This window comes from Scyliorhinus torazame, chromosome 4 (genome assembly GCF_047496885.1).
Source record: "Scyliorhinus torazame isolate Kashiwa2021f chromosome 4, sScyTor2.1, whole genome shotgun sequence".
In the NCBI taxonomy this organism is placed as follows: domain Eukaryota; kingdom Metazoa; phylum Chordata; class Chondrichthyes; order Carcharhiniformes; family Scyliorhinidae; genus Scyliorhinus; species Scyliorhinus torazame.
Window position 1 is genome coordinate 352,283,052 of NC_092710.1, and position 19,382 is coordinate 352,302,433.

General features: G+C 50.2%; 1 protein-coding gene across 8 annotated transcripts in view; it reads right to left on the minus strand.

The window, feature by feature from the left end:
- enah (ENAH actin regulator) overlaps nucleotides 1–19,382 on the minus strand; it is a 556,073-nt gene that overhangs the window by 159,840 nt on the left and 376,851 nt on the right. The gene's annotated exons all lie outside the window — the stretch shown is intronic.

Below are 19,382 nucleotides of genomic sequence, written 5' to 3' on the forward strand. Positions count from 1 at the left end.
ATCCAACAGTTAAAAACTGGGCATCCATGGGGCATCAGCAACAACAGAATTGCATATGCATATTAGGGCAGCACGGTGGCACAAGTGGATAGCACTGTGGCTTCACAGCGCCAGGGTCCAGGTTCAATTCCCTGCTGGTTCACAGTCTGTGCGGAGTCTGCACGTTCTTCCTGTGTCTGCGTGGAGGTTAGGTGGATTGGCCATGATAAATTGCCCTTAGTGACCAAAAACGTTAGGAGGGGTTATTGGGTTATGGGGATAGGGTGGAAGTGAGGGCTTAAGTGGGTCAGTGCAGACTCCCCGTGTCTGCGTGGGTTTCCTCCGGGTGCTCCGGTTTCCTCCCAGTCCAAAGATGTGCAGGTTCAGTGGATTGGCCATGATAAATTATCCTTAGTGTCCAAAAAAGGTTAGGAGGGGTTATTGGGTTATGGGGATAGGGTGGAAGTGAGGGCGTAAGTGGGTTGGTGTAGGCCCGATGGGCCGAATGGCCTCCTTCTGCACTGTATGTTCTATGTTCCACCTTAAATGGACTTTCCTCCGGGTGCTCCGGTTTCCTCCCACAGTCAAAAGATGTGCGGGTTAGGTGAATTGGCCAATGATAAATTGCCCTTAATGTCCAAATTGCCCTTGGTGTTGGGTGGAGGTGTTGGGTTTGGGTGGGGTGCTCTTTCCGGGGGCTGGTGCGGACTCGGGGGGCCGGGTGGCCTCCTTCTGCACTGTGGATTCGGTGATAGTCTATGATTAATCTAGGACAAAGGTTCGGCACAACATCGTGGGCCGAAGGGCCTGTTCTGTGCTGTATTTTCTACGTTCTACGTTTTTAACTCAACTTTCCTGCCTTATTCCCACGTTCCTCAATTTCTTTAGTGTCTAAAATTTATCAATAATGCTGAACAGCAAAAGCAGCATTCTAGAGAGCGCTAGTTGATGGTACAAACAATTGATCAGGTCAAAGCTCTGTTGTCCCACTACAAGCAGTTGCGAATGATGAAGAATTAAACAACCTCATAATTCCCAACAGATGCTTATTTTCATCCATTTCAAATAACAATATCACAAAATGGCTGACTGCACTGGACTCAGCAGGTTCCAACAACTTCCCAGTTACAATACTCAAGGCCAGTGCTTCAGAATTAGCAATGCTTCTAACTAAGCTTTCAGCATAGTTGTAGCAATATGGGAAACTGCCCACGTGTGTCCCATCCGCCAAAAGTAAAATGAATCCATCCGAGCCAACTACTGTCCCATCTGCCTAATTCCAATCAGTAAATTGATGGAACGGGTTGTCAAGCAACACTACTCAGCAATAACCTGCTCAGTGAGACTTCCCTTGCAGCATGCAACGGAGCGGTCGCACGTGTGGGAGCTCCTATTACAACAATTTTCGCCTGACCAGCAGTGGAACTCCCACCCACTTTTTAACTCGATGATTTAAGTCTCCCACAGTAAGGGGAAGTGCAATCGGTGTCGAACTAGACAACAAAAGAACACGGAAACAGCTTTGAAATTAGAGGCTTTGTGTGCACTGGTTCAAGAAAACGGCAGAGGCAATTACAATGCATGGGGCCACTCCCCTAATTGTGGAAAGTTTGGCTGTAGAACTCGTCATGGGAATGTCTCTTTAAGAAATGTTTTGTCTTATCACATGGCTTCAGTGATGTCATTGTGTGGGTGGAGCTGGGCTGTGGCTCTGAGTTTTACTTTAGCTTTGGTTTGGGGCTGTTGTGTGACTCGGAGTTGTTTGCTTTCGTTTTCACATTTGACTACTGTATTCAGAGACAAGTATTTTGCAGTCTCTCTCTCTCTCTCGCATTTTAAAAGCTGTTTCCAGATGACTTCATAACTTGAAAAGTGATAACTGTTTTCTGGAAGGAATTCCAACCTAGTGTTTTGGTAAAAGAGTTTTCTGGTTTATGGGATGTTGTTATAAAATTGCAACAGTTAAGGGAAATTTATTGAGGGTTAAACATAAGAGTGCTGTGTGCGGTATTTATGTTGGTAGTTGATAAAAATGTTTACTGTGTGTTTATAAAAATGTTAGCTAAATTTGTAGAATGAACTTAGTTTTTGATTAAAAGTGCTGAAGGCCTCTGTTGAACAACACCTGAAAAGTGGGCCCTTGTGCTCCTCATAACCAGAATTAATAAACAGTTGTAGGTCAGGTGAACACCATGATATACTTTGGAGTTTTCTAAACCCTGACCCATAACTACAGAAAGTGCGTTGAGAGGTTTCAGGAGCCCACAAGGTGATCAGCGGGGAAGATTTTGACAGATCCGTATGGGAGGTATGTAGTGGTTAGTGGGTTGTTAGCTGGTGCACCGGTGGTTTTGGTCAATGCATATGCCCCAGCTTTTATAAATTTGGTCTTTGATCTGAGATTTGGACTCTAATTATGGGTGGGGACTTTAATTGCCGATTAGATTCCTGACTGGATAAGTCGAAGCCTAAGGTGTTGAGGCCTTCTGGAATGGCGAAAGTACTGTTGACCATTATGGAGCAGATGGGGGGTGCTGACTCTTGGAAATTTCTGCACCAGGGGAGAAGGATTTTTCGTTCTTCTCACAGGTCCACCAGGTCTATTCCAGGATTGACTTCCTAGTGGTAAGGAGATGCCTGTTGCCACGGGTGGCGGGGGCGGGGTACACGCCGATAATGATTTCTGATCACGCTCCCTATTATGTGGACCTGGTGGTTGGGTTGGGCCCTGCTCAGCACCCCTCGTGGAGGTTTGATATGTCGCTGCTGGCAGACTTAAATCCTGGGGAGGCAGTGGCATAGTGGTATTGTCGTTGGACAAGTAATCCAGAGTGACCAGGGACTTCAGGTGGCGTTTTGTAGGGAGAAGATGTGCACGAGGCAGCTCCAGCTAAAGTACTGAACTTTTAGTTCTTTTTGCCTAGTTCCGTGGGGTATTTTTGTTAAAAAACCCACACGTTGATACAGCTCTCCCTCGAAGGTACGAGCAGGAAGGACAAAGCCGCAAGGGAACGGTCCGATGGTAAGCTGAGACCCAAACTAAATTGTATATAAATGCTGTGGTGTTGGGTGTTCTGACACACAGATGAGCCAACACGGTTGTATATGGTACAACGCTATTTTATTTAAACTTACTATTTACAGTTTGGTCTTTGCACTCTGCACGTGGGGGTTCCCTGCTTGTGATGTTTTAACAGCTCTTTCTTGTTCCCTTCTCCCCAGACCTACTGACCACCAGGTGTCGTGCTCGTGCTTTTTATGTGGTTGGTGTTCTTGTCTGTGATTGGTTGTGGTGTTGTGTACTCTGATTTGCCTGTTAGTGTGTCCATCATGATGTGTGTGTTTGAATATCATGACATCCCCCCTTTTTACAAAGATATGTGCCTACGTGGTAATAAATATGATCGTGTCGTGAGTGCATCTAAGAGTGTGTGTGTGTCGTGTGCAGCATGTGCATATGACGGAACTATGTACATGGGGCGATGTCGGGTGCGTCACATGAACCAAGTTGTACCATAACATAACATAAATGCGAACGAGAGAAGAAGAAAAAAAAAAAAACTTGAACAGTTGTCCAGTCAGACGACATCTGGAACGATAAACAACAACAGGTTATCATGTAAAATTGTGCAACTTGTTAAACATATGAACGGTATTATAAGTCCAGTCTAATGGGCTTGCGACGAGTTCGGGTTGACCGTCTCAAGGGTGGATCAAGAACCACCGGCTGCTGTGCAGGCATGGCCATGGGTGGCGATGGAAAGGGCGTGATGTGCGGCAGCTCCACAAAGTCATCCTCGGAAGCCTGTTGAGGATCTGGCGTGTGCGTACTGTGTGGCTGTGAGCGTGGAAGTCGGCGAAGGGCGCGCCGATTGCGGCGACGCACGGAACCATCCGGCATGCGAACCAGGAACGAGCGGGGAGCCACTTGTCGGAGGACTTCGGCCGGTGCTGACCAGCCACCATACGGTTGATGGACGCGTACTTTGTCTCCGGAGGACAGGGGGGGCAGGTCCGTCGCTCGTGTGTCGTACCGACTTTTCTGGCGATCACGCTGCAGTTGCATGTTCCGAAGAACCGCCTCATGGTCTGTTGTTGGTGCCAGGATGGAAGGTACCGTCGTCCTGAGGGAGCGACCCATTAGTAGCTGCGCTGGCGAGAGACCCGTGGATAGCGGGGCCGATCGATAGGCCAGCAAGGCAAGGTTAAAGTCCGATCCGGCAGCAGCCGCCTTGCACAGGAGCCGCTTGGCGATGTGGACACCCTTTTCAGCCTTCCCGTTCGATTGTGGATGCAGAGGGCTGGATGTCACATGAGTGAAACCATATGCTGCGGCAAAGGACGACCATTCACGGCTGGCGAAACAGGGTCCATTGTCTGACATGACAGTCCTTGGAATGCCATAGCGAGCAAATGTTTCCTTGCAGGCCCCAATGACTGCGGACGACGTCAGATCATGGAGAGGCATGACTTCCGGGTAGTTTGAGAAGTAGTCTATAATAACGATGTAATCTCTGCCGAGCGCGTGAAATAGGTCAACACCCACCTTCGCCCAGGGGGACGTCACCATCTCGTGTGGTAGAAGTGTTTCCGGAGGTTGCGCCGGCTGAAACCTCTGACAGGTTGTGCAGTTGAGCACCATGTTGGCTATGTCTTCATTAATACCCGGCCAATATACCGCCTCCCGGGCCCTTCGTCTGCATTTTTCGACGCCCAAGTGGCCTTCGTGTAGTTGATGAAGAATCATCTGGCGCACGCTGTGAGGAATAACGATCCTGTGTGATTTCATAAGGACCCCGTCTATGTTGGTGAGATCATCTCGCACATTATAAAACTGGGGGCACTGCCCTTTTAGCCACCCTTCCGTCATGTGGCGCATCACTCGCTGCAGAAGGGGGTCAGTCGCCGTCTCTGCGCGTATGTGGGCCAGACTAGGATCATCAGCTGGCAGATTTGCTGCTGTCAGAGTTACGTGTGCCTCAATTTGACGCACGAACCCCTCCGCATCTGGTGGTGTGCTCACTGCTCGGGAAAGAGTGTCCGCCACGATGAGCTCCTTCCCCGGAGTGTAGATCAGTTCAAAATCGTACCTCCTGAGTTTAAGTAAGATGCGCTGGAGGCGAGGAGTCATGTCGTTCAGGTCTTTGTTAATGATGTTGACCAGGGGGCGGTGGTCAGTTTCGACCGTAAATCGTGGCAGGCCATACACATAGTCGTGGAACTTGTCCAGTCCAGTTAACAAGCCCAGGCATTCTTTTTCGATTTGCGCGTAGCGCTGTTCGGTAGGGGTCATGGCTCGTGAGGCATATGCAACCGGGGCCCATGACGACGTGCTGTCTTTTTGCAGGAGTACCGCTCCAATACCAGATTGGCTGGCGTCTGTTGAGATCTTTGTAGGGCGAGTCGTGTCAAAGAAGGCCAGCACTGGTGCCGTGACCAGTTTGTGCTTGAGCTCCTCCCATTCCCGCTGATGCGATTGGTGCCAGTTGAATTCTGTCGATTTTTTTACGAGATGGCGCATATTTGTTGTATGAGAAGCCAGGTTGGGAATGAACTTCCCAAGGAAGTTGACCATGCCCAGGAATCTTAAGACAGCCTTCTTGTCAGCCGGTCGTGGCATGGCTGTGATGGCGCCAACCTTGTCTGCATCGGGACGGACCCCTGACCTTGAGATGTGGTCCCCGAGGAATTTCAGCTCCGTCTGGCCGAAGGCACACTTCGCACGGTTGAGACGCAGGCCATTTTGTCGTATGCGGGTAAAGACACGTCGTAGACGATGCATGTGTTCCTGCGGAGTGGTGGACCAAATGATGATATCGTCCACATATACACGTACCCCTTCGATGCCTTCCATCATCTGCTCCATAATGCGGTGGAAAACTTCAGATGCTGAAATGATGCCGAATGGCATCCGGTTGTAGCAGAATCTGCCAAAAGGGGTGTTGAATGTGCATAGTCTTCGGCTGGCCGGGTCCAGTTGGATCTGCCAGAATCCTTTGGACGCATCCAATTTAGTGAATATTTTGGCTCGCGCCATCTCGCTGGTGAGGTCTTCTCGTTTCGGGATGGGATAGTGTTCCCGCATGATGTTGTTATTCAGATCTTTAGGATCTATACATATACGGAGCTCGCCAGAGGGCTTCTTTACACAGACCATGGAGCTGACCCATGGCGTGGGCTCCGTGACCCTGGATAGGACCCCTTGGTCCTGAAGAATCTGCAGTTGTGCCTTGAGGCGGTCTTTGAGTGGCGCAGGAACCCTGCGAGGTGCGTGAACGACAGGGATGGCGTCCGGTCTGAGTCGAATCTTGTACGTGTATGGCAATGTCCCCATGCCTTCAAAAACCTCCTGGTTGTGAGCAAGGAGGGAATGGAGATTTGCGTGGAACTCAGCATCCGGGAAGTCGGATATCTCATCTGGAGAGAGAGACATAATGCGCTGTACCAGGTGAAGGACCTTACACGCCTGTGCGCCCAGTAACGAGTCCTTTGATGAGCCGACAACTTCGAAGGGGAGTGTGGCCGTGTACATCTTGTGAGTCACCTGTAGCTGGCAAGATCCTATGGACGGGATGACGTTCCCGTTATAGTCAACCATCTTGAGCCGGGATGGCGTGATGGGTGGTTTGACCTTCATGGCCTGGACTGCAGAGTAAGCAATCAGGTTGGCGGATGCGCCGGTGTCCAGACGGAAGGCGACACGCGATCGGTTGACCGTCAGGGTGGCACACCACTCATCGGCTGGATTGATGGCATTGACCTTGTTGACATCAATGACGGAAACGCGGAAGGCATCCTGGTCATCTGCATCACTTAACTGGAAGTCTTGATGCGTGGGCTGGACGGTCCTGACTTGTCTGCGAGATTGTCGAGGATGCGCCGGATCCATGGGTTGAGCCGAACGACAGTGGGCTGAGCCGAACGACAGTGGGCTGCGTAGTGGCCCATCTTGCCACATCTGAGGCACTGTCGGTTTTTTGCAGGACATTGCCCTTTTAAATGTAGAGCTCCACAATTGCCGCACGTCATGACGTCACGGCGTTCGTTGCGCCACTGCGCATGCGCAGTGCGATCTTGCGGTGAGAGGAGCCGGAGATTTAAAAGCGGGAGAGGAGCCGGAGATTTAAAAGTGCGAGAGGAGCCGGAGATTTAAAAGCGGGAGAGGAGCCGGAGATTTAAAAGTGCAAGAGGAGCCGGAGATTCAAAATCTCGGGAGAGGAGCCGGAGATTTAAAAGTGCGAGAGGAGCCGGAGATTTAAAAGCGGGCGAGGAGCCAGAGATTTAAAAGTGCGAGAGGAGCCGGAGATTCAAAATCTCGGGAGAGGAGCCGGAGATTTAAAAGCGGGAGAGGAGCCGGAGATTTAAAAGTGCGAGAGGAGCCGGAGATTTAAAAGTGGGAGAGGAGCCGGAGATTTAAAAGTGCAAGAGGAGCCGGAGATTCAAAATCTCGGGAGAGGAGCCGGAGATTTAAAAGCGGGAGAGGAGCCGGAGATTTAAAAGTGCGAGAGGAGCCGGAGATTCAAAATCTCAGGAGAGGAGCCGGAGATTTAAAAGCGCGGGAGAGGAGCCGGAGATTTAAAAGCGGGAGAGGAGCTGGAGATTTAAAAGTGCGAGAGGAGCCGGAGATTCAAAACCTCAGGAGAGGAGCCGGAGATTTAAAAGCGCGAGAGGAGCTGGAGATTTAATGCAATCACAGATCCCCCAGCCATACTAGATACCACCTTCAAAAGATGGAGGTGGGACAAGTGCCCACTGACGGTCGGGGACTTCTACGTAGGGCACAGACTGGCGACACTGGATGAACTGACGAGGAAGTGGAAACCACCAAAAGGACTGGAAATAAAACACCTCTGCAAAGAGACAGTGGGGTACCCCAGGGCCCCAGAAACAACACTACTATAGGACCTGATAGGCACAAACAGCAAGAAGGGTGGGGCGGCTATGTGGGAAAATATATGGACAGTTAGTGGACAGAGCTCGAACACCACTGGGCGAGACCAGACAAAAATGGGAGGATGAATTGGGGACAGAGGTGGGGTGGGGACTCTGGAGTGAAGCACAGAGCAGGGCGAACCAAACCTCTTCCTGCGCAAGGCTAAGCCGAATGCAGCTCAAAGTAGTGCACAGAACGCACCTGACCAGAACCCGAATGAGCAGGTTCTTCCCAGATGTGGAGGACAAATGTGAACGGTGCCAGAGGGATCCGGCCAACCACACCACATGTTTTGGGCTTGCCCCAAGCTTGCTGGGTTCTGGACAGCCTTTTCCGAGGCAATGCCCAAGGTTGTGGGGGTGAGGGTGAAGCCATGCCCAATAGTGGCAATCTTCAGGGTATCGGAGCAGCCAGAGTCACACATTGGGAAGGGGGCCAACGTCCTTGTTTTTGCTTCCCTAATCGCCCGCCGGAGAATCCTGCTCGGCTGCCGATCGGCAGCACCACCCACCGCTGCAGACTGGCTCGCAGACCTTTGGGAATTTCTCCACCTGGAAAAGATTAAGTATACCATCCGAGGGTCAGAGGAAGGCTTCCTCGATACTTGGGAGCGGTTTGTTGGCAGCGAGGAATAAGTTATAATAATAATAAATAATAATCGCTTATTGTCACAAGTAAGCTTCAATGAAGTTACTGTGCAAAGCCCCGAGTCGCCACATTCCGGCGCTCGTTCGGGAATTGAACCCGCGCCGCTGGCCTTCTGCATTACAAGTCAGCTATTTAGCCCACTGTGCTAAACGAGCCCCAGAATACAAAAACAAGATAGATGAGAAACCAAAGGACTGCGCAAGCTGGTGTGGGGGAAGACGGATGGAAGGTGGGGAAACCACAAAAGAAGAGAAGAGGAGGGAGCTTTCCCTGAAAATAAAAGCAAAACACAGTTAAAGCCAAAGACTGATCCAGAGGGCGGCAAAATGTATATAAGGTCAATTAAATTAAAGACAAAATAAACCGCTCTGTACCATAAAGTAAATTAATACGGGTAAGAAAAATGTGATGTATATATACAATTGTTTATAAATATGAGAAATGCCAATAAAAATCCAGTGACTAGGTTTGAATCCCACCAGGTCAGATGGTGAAATTTGAATTCAATAAAAATAAAATCTGGAACCAGTCTAATGATGACCATCTGGTTTACTAATGCGCTTTAGGGCAGGAAATCTGTTGTCCTTTTCTGCTGTGACCGTCAGCAATGTGGTTGATCTTAAATGCCCTTAGGAATGGGTGATAAATGCTGGCCCTACATCCCGTCAATGAATTTTTAAATACCACTATAGTCATCTTTAGTGTCAGTTATGACTGCAGATATCAGGGTTTCCGTTCCTGAGTCTAAGTGCTGATGCCAACGGAGGATCCGTGAAATTCCACGGCAGAAAAATCAACGCCAACTCCGCACCGATTCCGCTACCGGTGAGGGGCTAGCACTGGCGCTGCATAGAACACATCACACTAAAAATGGTGCGGGAATCGGCGGGTCCGTGATGGACACTCGCAGGCTGCAGCCGCGCTCAAACTATACACCCCCCCCCCACACACACACACACTGATCACAACCAAAAATATGGGACAGGTTGTGCTGGAGCACCCATACTGCTGATGGGCCAGTAGCAGTCAGAGGGCACCCAGGAGGGTCACCTATACGATCCAGGGCACCGGGCTTTTAGCAGGCTGTCAGCAGCATGCGCAGTTGCATGGCTGCCTTGCCAGCTGTGTTAATGGTGTTGCGTACCCGTCCATCCCAACCCCACAGCCCACCTCCTGGCCACACCCCACTACTCCCTCCCCTCCCTGGCAGAAACCCCCCCAGCCAGCGGCACGACTGTCGGCGAAGTATAGCAGGGCTGGACATTGTCCGTATGCCCTCTCTCTCAGCAGCCACCACGCCAGGTTCACAATTGATGAGAGCACAGCTTGACCGCGTAGTCGGGAACTCGGCCTATCAGAGGCAGAGCATCGCAGGTGGGCCCACTAATGAGATGTGAACATGATTTCAACTACGTGCAGCGTGCGTCGCAATGATTTTGTTTTCGAGGACGCAGAGCATCGCGATTCTGCATCAAACCGCGCCTGGCCCGATTTCGGTGTCCGGGACTTTTCTTCACCTGATCGAACGCCCCGATTTTGTCGACTAACGGAGAATCCGCCTCAGGGGTTTTCCACCCAATTTCAATAATTGACCAGTTTCAATAATAATAATCTTTATTGTCACAAGTAGGCTCACATTAACGCTGCACTAAGTTACTGTGAAAATCACCTAGTTGCCACATTCCGGCCCCTGCTCGGTTACACAGGGGGAGAATTCAGAATGTCCAAATTACCTTTCGGGACTTGTGAGAGGAAACCGGAGCACCTGGAGGAACCCCACGCAGACTAGGGGACAACGTGCAGAATCCACATGGACAGTTGCCCAAGCCGGGAAATCCCCCTTTAACATCAGGGCAGCACAACTGCTGCCTCACAGCGGTAGGGATCTGGGTTCAATTCTAGCCTCGGGTGACTGTCTGTGTGGAGTTTGCGCATTCTCCCCATGCCTGCGTGGGTTTCCTCCGGGTGCTCCGGTTTCCTCCCACAGCCCAAAGATACGCAGGTTAGGTGGATTGGCCATGATAAATTGCCCCTTAGTGTCCAAAAGGTCAGGTGGGTTACGGAGACGGGGTGGAGGCATGGGCTTAAGTAGGGTGCTCTTTCCAAGGACTGGTGCAGTCTCGATGAGCTGAATGGCCTCCTCCTGCACTGTAAATTCTACGATTCGGATGGTGACCAACTCCCTGAATAGGAAATAAGCGGCTGCCACCTCAGGTAGAACCTTTCAGCCGACTCTCATTACGCACTTGATTTTTTTCCAAGTGCAAAAACTCCCATCAGGTTGCTTAACGATGCCATGGCAATAGGTGGGCTGAAGACTTCCAATCAAATACAACCTGCCTTCGGGTTATTAAGGAAGAGAAGGCAAGAGCATCTGCCTTCGCCCCTGTCTGCAACTCCGGTAAATCTGAGATCCCAAACATATCCCCCAAAAGGCATGGTCCCAAGTCAACCCAAGAATTCTCGACATGGTGCTGAAGAAGGAGACCCAGAAGCTCACATGCTCAGTGCAGGATCAGTATGTATGTGTATGATGCACCTTGGAGCACCACTCACCCCTATCCTCTACGCCTGTAAAATATCCACTCATTCGTGCCCAAGTCAAATGTGCCATACGTACCACCTTGAATTGAATCAGGCTGAGCCTGGCACACAAGGAGGTAGAGTTTACTCTATATAGAGCCTCGCTCCATACCCCTCCCTCAAATTCCTGAACCGACTCCTTCCACTGCCTTTTAATCTCGTCCAACAGGACATGCTCCGTTGACACAAGCTGACCATAAATCTCTGACATCCTCTCCTCACCTCCCCTACCTCAACCACCAAGAGAACTCTGTCCATTAGCGAGGGTGTGTGGGGGGGCAAAGGGAAGGAGACAACTTCCTTACGCACAAACTTTTGCACCTGGTAGTACTGAAACTGGTTAGCTCTAGGAAACTTCTATTTCTCAAAACTAGCGAACGTACCACCTACAAACAATTCAGCAAACCAGTGTAATCCCTCCTCCCTCCAAGCCCCAAAGGGCGAATCCAAGATTGCCGACACAAAACGATAGTTTCTGCAAATTGGGGCCAGCACCGACGTAGCACCAAGTTTAAAGTGCTGTCTAAACTGTTTCCATATTTTCAAGGTAGCCACCACTACCAGATTAGCAGTCAATTTCATTGGAGGAAACGGAAGGGGAGCCGTGATCAAAACTCTTCAAACTGGTGCCTTTATAGTCATTCCTCTTCATCTGCCCCCATATGGACTCTGCCCCTCTGTACCACCCCCGCATCTTTTCAATGTTCGCCGCCCAATAGTAGCATAACAAGTTGGGCAACGCTAGGCCTCCAGATTGTCTATCCCTTTGTAAAAACCCCTACGGACCCGTGGGGTCCTGCCAGCCCAAACAAAATACCAGATCATTTTTGATTTTGATTTGATTTATTGTCACATGTACCGAAGTACAGTGAAAAGTGTTTTTCTGCAGCCGAGGGAATGTACACAGTGCTTACGTAGTAGACAAAAAGAATAATCAAAGAGAACATTGACAAATGGTACATTTTACAAACAGTGATTGGTTACAGTGCAGAACAAGGGGCCAAACAAAGAAAATACATGAGCAAGAGCAGCATAGGGCATCGTGAATACTGTTCTTACAGGGAACAGATTTAGGGAACATGGGCAGGTTTAGCTCACTGGGCTAAATCGCTGGCTTTTAAAGCAGACCAAGGCAGGCCAGCAGCACGGTTCAATTCCCGTACCAGCCTCCCCGAACAGGCGCCAGAATGTGGCGACTAGGGGCTTTTCACAGTAACTTCATTTGAAGCCTACTTGTGACAATAAGCGATTTTCATTTTCAGATCCGTCCGAGGGGTAGTCGTTGAGGAGTCTTGCAGCTGTGGTGAAGAAGCTGTTCCTATGTCTGGATGTGCGGGTCTTCAGACTTCTGTACCTTCTGCCTGATGGAAGAGTCTGGAAGAAGGCAATGCCTGGGTGGGAGAGGTCTCTGATAATGCTGTCTGCCTTCCTGAGGCAGCGGGAGGTGTATATAGAATCAATGGGAGGATGGCAAGCTTGTGTGATGCGTTGGGCTGAGTTCACCACACTCTGCAATTTCTTGCGGCCTTGAACCGAGCAGTTGCCATACCAGGCTGTGATGCAGCTGGATAGGATGCTTTATGGCACATCTGTAGACGTTTGTGAGAGTCGATGCCGACATGCCAAATTTATTTAGCTTCCGTAGGAAGTAGACACGTTGTTAGGCTTTCTTGACTGTTGCATCAATGTGAGTGGACCAGGACAGACTGTTGGTGATGGTGACCCCCTGGAACTTAAAGCTATCGACTATCTCCACTTCGGCGCTATTGATGCAGACGGGAGTGTGTGTCATGCTACGCTTCCTGAAGTCGATGATTAGTTCCTTGGTCTTTCCAACATTTAGAGTACACCATGTTTTCGGTACACCATGCAACCAAGTGATCTATCTCCCTCCTGTAGTCTGATTCGTCGTTGTTTGAGATACGACCCACCACAGTCATATCATCCGCAAACTTGTAGATCGAATGGGAGTTAAATCTTGCCACACAGTCATGTGTGTATAGGGAGTACAGTAGAGGACTGAGCACACATCCTTGCGGGGCTCCGGTGTTGAGGACTATTGTGGAGGAGATGCTGTTGCCTATCCTGACAGATTGCGGTCTGTTGGTGAGGAAGTCAAGGAACCAGCTGCACAGGGAGGGGTCAAGTCCAAGATTGCGGAGTTTGGTTATTAGCCTTGTCGGGATAATGGTGTTGAAGGCGGAGCTGTAGTCGATGAACAGCAGTCTTACATAGGTGTCCTTGTTGTTGAGATGTTCGAGTGTTGATTGTAGAGCCAGGGAGAGCATCTGCTGTGGACCGGTTGCGGTGCTAGGCAAACTGCAATGGATCGAGACAGCCTGGGAGGCTGGCAGTGATCCGTCTCATGACTAGCCGCTCGAAGCATTTCATGATAACAGAAACGTCAGGGCCACCGGTCGGTAGTCGTTGAGGCAGGCTACCTTGTTCTTCTTTGGTGCTGGTATTATGGTGGTCTTCTTGAAGGAGGTGGGGACCTCAGAGCGGGGGAGTGAGGTGGTGAAGATATCTGCGAATACACTCGCCAGCTGGTCTGTGCAGGCTCCGAGTGCTCGCCCAGGGACTCCGTCGGGGCCCGTCGCTTTCCGCGGATTCACTTTCAAGAAGGCAGCTCTTACCTCTGGTGCTGTAATAGTGGGTGTGGGTGTGTCCAGAGCTGTCGGCGCAGGTGGCACTGATACATTGGCTGACTGCTCAAAGCGGGCATAGAACTTGTTCAGATCATCGGGTAGGGATGCTCAAGCCCCAGATATTCCGCCTGGCCTTGCTTTATAGCCTGTGATCATCTTATTGACTCCCACGAAGAAAGATTTTGGAAGAAAAACTGGAAGGCACTGAAACAAAAATAGAAACCTTGGGAGGATATCCATTTTGACCGACTGAACCCTCTCTGCCAAAGTCAGCAGGAGGTTATCCCAACTCTTTAGGTCATCTTTCATCTCTTTAACCAGGGCCCCAAAATTTAACTTCCGTGGTGAGGCTCAATCATGGGCCACCCGAATTCCCAGGTAACGAAAACTCGACCTGGCCAAGCAAATAGGCAATCACAGAAGGGGTAACACCTGCCCCTTTACCTCCTCCCTGCTCATCATCTCGGGCCCGAAACACGCTTTTCAAGTGAGGCAGTGCTTCATGTGCACCTACTTCAATCTGGTCTATTGGGCAGCACGGTAGCATTGTGGATAACACAATTGCTTCACAGCTCCAGGGTCCCAGGTTCGATTCCGGCTTGGGTCACTGTCTGTGCGGAGTCTGCACATCCTCCCCATGTGTGTGTGGATTTCCTCCGGGTGCTCCGGTTTCCTCCCACAGTCCAAAGATGTGCAGGTTAGGTGGATTGGCCATGATAAATTGCCCTTAGTGTCCAAAATTGCCCTTAGTGTTGGGTGGGGTTACTGGGTTATGGGGATAGGGTGGAGGCGTTGACCTTGGGTAGGGTGCTCTTTCCAAGAGCCGGTGCAGACTCGATGGGCCGAATGGCCTCCTTCTGCACTGTAAATTCTATGATAATCTATGGTATTGCATTCGCTGCTCCCAATATAGTCCACTCTAAATTTCAGAGGCTAAAAGTAGATTGGGTGACCACTTTGCAGAACACCTCCGGTGTCTGCAAGCAGGACTCAGACATAGAACATAGAACGATACAGCGCAGTACAGGCCCTTCGGCCCACGATGTTGCATCGAGACCTTCCTCCCGCTGCCGTTCCAACTCACCGTCCTGCTCTCACATCCACATGTCCACCCTTGGCCTGCTGCAGTGTTCCAGTGAAGCCCAGCGCAGACTGGAGGAACAGCACCTCATCTTCCGACTAGGCACGTTACAGCCTTCCGGACTTAACAGTGAGTTCAACAATTTCAGACTGGGAACTCTCTCCTCCACCTTCACCCACTTTTTAGTTCTTTCAATTTATTTTCATTTCTTCCATTGATCTGTCTTTTCCTCACTACGTTTCTTCTCCCCGCAGTCCACTTAGGCCAACTGTTCCCAGTTTCCCTTTACACACTGCTCACCTTTGTTCTGCCATTCGTACATTTTAATCTTCATGTGCCACGGGCAGCATGGTAGCACAGTGGTTAGCACTGCTGCCTCACGGCACCGAGGACCCAGGTTCAATCCCGGCCCTGGGTCACTGTCTTTGGGTAGTTTGCACATTCTCCCCGTGTTTGCTTGGGTTTCGCCCCACAACCCAAAGATGTGCAGGCTAGGTGGATTGGCCACGCTAAATTGCCCCTTAATTGGAAAAAATGAATTGGGTACTCTAAAAAAAATTTTTAAAAAAATCTTTATATGCCACTATCAGCACGCTTCTTTTCCTTAATCACTCTCATTTACATTCCTTTTATCTTCCGTCCTCGACATCTTTGTCTATCTCCACCTAACACTGGCCCCTATCCAGCCCCACCGCTCCTACCCCCCACTACAGTATAAATCTGACCCCATTTCCAGTTCTCTCTAGCTTTGACAAAGTGTTATGCAGACTCGAACGTTCGCTCCCTTTTGTCTCCACAGATGCTGTCAGACCTGCTCAGATTGTCCAGCATTTTCTGTTTACGCGTCATGCAAAAAAGGTGACTTCCCAAGTCAGCTCCCCTCCCTGGAATATTCACTGGAAAGCATTTGCATTTACCCAGGTTCAATCTGTATCCCGAGAAGGAACAGAGCGGCTTCATTATCTCCAGTGCACTGGAGAGAAGGTCTGTCACATACAGCAGCAGGTCGTCCACATATTATGACACCCTATGCTCCCTCCCCTCTCTGTTCCCCTCCAGTTTGTGGAAGACAATGCTATGGCCAGGGACTCAATCGCCCAGGCAAACAATAGCGTGGACATTGGGCACCCCTGCCCCGTGCCTGGTTTAGCACAGGGCTAATTAGCTGGCTTTGAAAGCAGGCCAGCAGCACGGTTCTCTTTCCTTACCAGCCTCCCCGACTAGGGGCTTTTCACAGTAACTTCATTTGGCCTACTTGTGACAATAAACGATTTTCATTTTTCACTTCATTTCATTTCCTCAGTTGGAAGTATTTTGAATTTAAAGCGTTTATACGGACACTCGGAGTAAGGGCTTATAAGAGCTGGAATACATGATAAATGGCAGGACCCTGGGAAGCACCGAGGATCAGAGGGTTCGTGGTGTGCATGTACCGGTCCCTTCAGATAGCAGAACAGGTGGATACAGTCCTTAAGGAGGCATATAGTGTATTTGGCTTTATTAGCCGAGGCAGAGCTTAAGAGCAGGGAGTTTATGCTGGAACTGAATAAAACGTTGGTTAGGCCACAGCTAGAGCATTGTGTGCAGTTCTGGAATCCACATTACAGGAGGGATGTGATAACATTGGAAAGGGTGCAGAGGAGATTTACCAGGATGTTGCCTGGGCTGGAGAGTGTTAGCTATGAAGAGAGATTAGATAGACTGAGTTGTTTTCCTTGGAGCAGAAAAGACTGAGGGGGGGGACATGATTGAAATCTACAAAATTATGAGGGGCATAGATAGAGTAGACAGGAAGAAACATTTCCCCTTGGTGGAGGGATCTAAATGACCAGGGGTAATAGATGTAAGGTAAGGGGCAGGAGGTTTGTAGGATTTTACCCAGAGGGTGGTAAGAGTTTGGAACCTGCAGCCTGAAATAATGGTAAGAAGTCTTACAATACCAGGTTAAAGTCCAACGGGTTTGTTTTGAATCACTAGCTTTCGGAGCACAGCTTCTTCCTCAGGTGAATGAAGAAGTGGGTTCCAGAAACATATATATAGACAATGTCAATTAAGTCTTTACAGGTCCAGACGGAGCAACTGGAGAGAGGGATATTCACAGGTTAAAGAGATGTGAATTGTCTCAAACCAGGACAGTTGGTAGGATTTCGCAAGCCCAGGCCAGATGGTGGGGGGTGAATCTAATGCAACATGAATCCAAGGTCCCGGTTGAGGCCGTATTCATGTGTACGGAACTTGGCTATAAGTTTCTGCTCGGAAATTCTGCGTTATCGTGCATCCTGAAGGCCACCTTGGAGAATGCTTACCCGAAGATCAGAGGCTGAATGCCTGTGACTGCTGAAATGTTCCCCGACTGGAAGGGAACATTCCTGCCTGGCGACTGTTGCGCGATGTACCACCAGTACACGTGACACCACTCACCAGGTACGTGGTACAGACTCGTGCGACTTGGCCAACGTTGTCTACCTCAAACGCTGCAGGAAAGGATGTCCCGAAGCGTGGTACATTGGCGAGACCATGCAGACGCTGCGACAACGGATGAAGACATCGCGCAAAAATCGCCAGGCAGGAATGTTCCCTGGTGGAGGCAGAGACCATCATAACCTTAAAGAAGTATTTAGATGTGCACTTGCGTTGCCAAGGCATTCAAGGCTATGGGCCAAGTGTTGGAAAATGGGATTAGAATAATACGGTGGTTGTTTTTTACCAGTACAGATGTGATGGGCTGAAGAACCTTTTTTGTGATGTAGGGCTCTATGACTCTATAAATAAACCTATGTCCAAGCCAAACCTCCCCAAGACTTCGAACAAATAGCCCCACTCCACCCTATCAAACACCTCCGCAGCTAGCAAGGTAATCAAACATTCAAGGGATGAAGAGGGGGACAAAACCACAATAAGCAGCCTCCGAACATTGACCGCTGTCTTCCCTTAACAAACCCCATCTGCTTCTCAGATATGACCCCAGGGAGGGAGGGTTCCATGCACTTTGCCAAGACCTTGCCAACAGCTTTGCATCCGCATTCAATAATGCAATAATGAAATGGGGCGGTATGGCCCACACTCTGTTGGGTCTTTATCCTTCGTTAACATCAAGGAAATTGCCACCTGCGCCAAACATCTCAATCAGCACATTACGTGACTGCTTAGAGACAGTGGACTGGTCCATATTTAAGAACTCAGCGACCAACTTAAAATGAGTATGCCACCACCGTCACAGACTTCATCAGCAAATGTGTGGACGACTGCGTGCCAAAGAAAGCAGTACGTGCGTTCCCCAACCGGAAACCATGGCTCAATCGCGAGATTGACTCCCTACTGAAGGACAGATCTGAGGCGTTCAAGACAGACGATCGTAGACTTCCGGGTCGTGGCAATGCGGAGCTAAGCCGCGCGAGTCGGCAGCTCCCGCAGAAACGGACTTTTGGGCCCGCTAACGGAGCCCCAATGGACCTGCAAAAAAAAAAAAAAAACAACCCATGGGGAAGAACGGAGGAAGCCCCCTACAGCCCTGCATGGACCGGACCCGCAGTGAAACGGCAAGGAAAGCGGCCCTGGAGCAGCGGGAGAAGAAAGAAGAAAAAACCAAAATGGCGGCGCCCATGGACAGAGAGGAGATGAAAGAGTTCATCAAGGGCTGCTTCGAGGAGCTGCGTAAGGAGATGGTGGCGCCTATACTGGCAATGGTGGAAAAACTTGGAGCAACCCAGAAAGCCCACGAGGTGAAGATCCAGGAGATCCAGGAAAAAGTGAGTGAGAATGACGACGAGCTCGTGGGCCTGGCGGAGAGAGTGGAGCGGCACGAGGCGCTGCACAGGACGTGGGCGGGAAGACTCGAAGACCTGGAGAACAGATCAAGGAGAAACAACTTGAGGATCCTGGGTCTCCCAGAAGGAATGGAGGGGGCCGACGCCGCGGCATATGTGGGCACAATGATCGGGACGCTGATGGGTGTGGAGGACCCCCGAGATTGCTGGAGCTGGATGGGGCGCAACGAGTGCTAGCGAGGAAGCCCAATGCAAAAGAGCCGCCAAGGGCGATGGTGGTGAGATTTCACCGGTTTACGGACAGAGAGAGGGTCCTGAAATGGGCCAAGAAGGAACGGAGCAGCAAGTGGGACAATGCGGAGATCAGAATATACCCGGACTGGAGCGCGGAGATCGCTAAGCGGAGAGCGGGTTTCAACCGGGCCAAAGCGGTGCTGCACCGGAAAGGAGTGAAATTTGGAATGTTGCAGCCAGCGCGACTGTGGGTTACACATAATGGCCAACACCACTACTTCGAAACGCCCGAAGAGGCGTGGACCTTTATATTAGCTGAAAAATTGGACTCTAATTGAGGGTTTGTGTGGGAGGGGGGTGTTTGAGGGGTGAACATAAGAACATAAGAACTAGGAGCAGGAGTAGGCCATCTGGCCCCTCGAGCCTGCTCCACCATTCAATGAGATCATGGCTGATCTTTTGTGGACTCAGCTCCACTTTCCGGCCCGAACACCATAACCCTTAATCCC